This window comes from Cynara cardunculus (assembly GCF_001531365.2).
Source record: "Cynara cardunculus var. scolymus isolate 2C chromosome LG 4, CcrdV1, whole genome shotgun sequence".
Classification (NCBI taxonomy): Eukaryota; Viridiplantae; Streptophyta; class Magnoliopsida; order Asterales; family Asteraceae; genus Cynara; species Cynara cardunculus.
Genome location: NC_037531.1, coordinates 14319452 through 14322467, shown reverse-complemented (window position 1 = coordinate 14322467; position 3016 = coordinate 14319452).

The following is a 3016-nucleotide window of genomic DNA, read 5'->3' as shown; positions in this document are numbered from 1 at the left end:
CTAATATCTTTCTACTTACTTGTTCTTAATGTATGATTCTTCATCTAAAATGTTCTTTTATGAATTAGGATTCATTTGAATCCAATTTCACTCAAAAATATGATGTTTTGGAGCATGAACCAATTTATTTAAATTAAGTGTGCAATCTATCAACTAATGATAGATGTGTGCATGTGACTTTAAGGTGTCATATCTTCCTCTCAGCTCATCCAAAATGAGTGATTCTTAGTTTAAAAGTTTCGTATAAGTGTTAGGTTTTCTATCCGACTTGAATTTTTGTAGAACACTTAGTAGAACTCTTTTAATGAGTGTTTTACTAACATGGTGTAATCTACCATTTCAGTTGTGATAAGTTGTATTGCATAAATTATTTGAATTATCATTCCATGCCCAAAATACATGAAATTTGGTCACGATGACTATAACTCAGTGCTATAACCAATGTAAAAAGATGGGAAATTATCTCATTTTTGAAGTCTCTTTATTTTGATCATCTTTAAGTATCATAAGTTTCTGTCCAGGATCAAGATTTTGGGGATTGGTTGATTTTGTAAAATTTGATCTTTTATTGGATTATAGCATCAATTCCGGTATAAATTAATTCATTGATGAGCATATGGACATTATGTATATTTGGACCATGGATATGGGACATAAGTAGACAAATATGGACTTAGGATTTATTAAACCCCATAGGTAGTGATAAATCAATAAGTGATGGTTTTGGATATTCCTTTTGATAGGGAATCGTTGAACTAGTGCGGTGTTCAGACCGAATCTATATTTTGCGGAGCATTACGAAAAGTGAGTTTTCACAGCCCCCTTAGCTTTTTTACCATTTTCGCGTTTTGGGGTGAAAAGCATGATTGAATGTGTTATATGAGCTATTTTTATTACGAAAAGTGAGTATTCACAGCCCCTCTTTCAAAGTATTTATTACGTTTTGGGGGTGAAAAACACGATTGAATGTGTTATATGAGTTATTTTCATTACGAAAAGTGAGTATTCACAGCCCCTCTTTCAAAGTATTTATTACGTTTTGGGGTGAAAAGCACGATTGAATGTGTTATATGAGCTATTTTCATTACGAAAAGTGAGTTTCACAGCCCCTTTTTACCATTTTCGCGTTTTGGGGTGAAAAGCATGATTGAAATTGTGATATGAGCTATTTCATTACGAAAAGTGAGTTTTCACAGCCCCCTTTTTTACCATTTTCGTGTTTTGGGATGAAAAGCATGATTGAAATTGTGATATGAGCTATTTCATTACGGAAAGTGAGTATTCACGACCCCCTTTTTTTATCGTTTTTACATATTTGGGGTGGAAAGCATAATTAAAGAAATGTTTGATAGATTTATATTGATATATGAATCTTATTGTGAGCAATTAAATGTATACACTATTGATGGTATGTTGAGTTTGAAAGTCCCCCTTTGTTTACACTACTATTAACTCATTTTGAGCCTATGATTCTTGTGTGTAGCCCTATTTGGTTGTTATACCCACCCTTTTTACTGACGAGTAGGGGTGCACTTGGTCATTAAAATTTGCTCTACACATGTGACACGAAGTGGTCACCGCTGAGGTAGTCCGGTAGGAGTTCTACACATGTGGGGTTTAGTCCCACCGCTGAGGTAGTCCGACATGAGTTCTACACATGTGGGGTTTAGTCCCACCGCTGAGGTAGTTCGTAAGTATGCTCTACACATGTGGTTCGCTACCACCTCTGAGGTAGTTCGTGGGGCGTTGAAAGTTGTTTAGGTTTAGTAGTGGCTCAACAAATTTATATCATGTGTATGACGTTGTTTTTTTTTAAGATATTGCTCATAAATTTATAACTAAGATTGCTGCATTTGAAATCATTTTTTTTTGTGCATATAAAATCTGTGAACTCTCCAACTTTTGTAGTTGACACTTGTTTTGACGTGCTTTTTCAGGGTAAGAAAGACTCATGGTGACACTTAATAGAAGTCGTGTCACAATCATCGCTTTCAAAATTTCTTTTGTGTTTATTTTGCAAACTTGTATTTGGGATTGTAAACTTTGGTTATGATGTATTTATGTTTTAAATTGTATGGTTGTGTTGTTTATACACTATTGCTATGAGACTCTACCTGCCATACCTCGCTTTTCCGCTTTAGCGGGGTATGACAGTGTTTTTGCTGTGAAGTTTACGTGTAAAAATGTGGTCTCACGGGTCTCACGAAAACAGGCTGGTCTCACGTGAACCCAACCCTATATATATATATATATATATATATATAGACTTGGGATCATGTGAGACCAATGGTTTTTCGTGAGACCCGTAAGATCAATTCACAACCTTTGGATTAGATCTATAATATGAAAATCTAAACATTCATAAATGCCACGAAACTTCTCAATAATCACAAAATTGCCATCATGCAATTTTGACCATTAGATCATTCACTTATAAAGTTGATCAATGAATATAAATTGGTCTTACGAGTCTCAAGAAAAACCTTTGGTCTCACGTGAACTCAACATATATAGAACTCAACATATATATATATATATATATATATATATATATATATATATATATATATATATATATATATAGAGGATGGTTTAATTTTTAAACTATCCATTTCATGTAAATCTTACCAACCAATCATTTAATCATGATCAAAGCTCATGATTAAAACAAGTTATTTTAGTAAAATAAAAAATAAAATAAAATAAAAAAATGTTATTATTTTCTCCAATTAAAGGCAAATCGGGAACAAATTTTACACGTTTGAGATCATTGAAATTTCTTTTCATGGAATTAAATCTCCTTTCCTAAAAATTATCATTAATTAACAATAACAAATGAAACATTTTGAAAACTGAATGAAATATTTTGAAAACTAAATAATATGATTTCATTAGTGGAATCGGTTTCATAAATAAAACAATTTGAAAACTGAACGAAATATTTTAAAAAATGAATAATATGATTTAATTAGTGAATTTGGTTTCATGAATGAAACATTTTGAAAAACTGAATAAT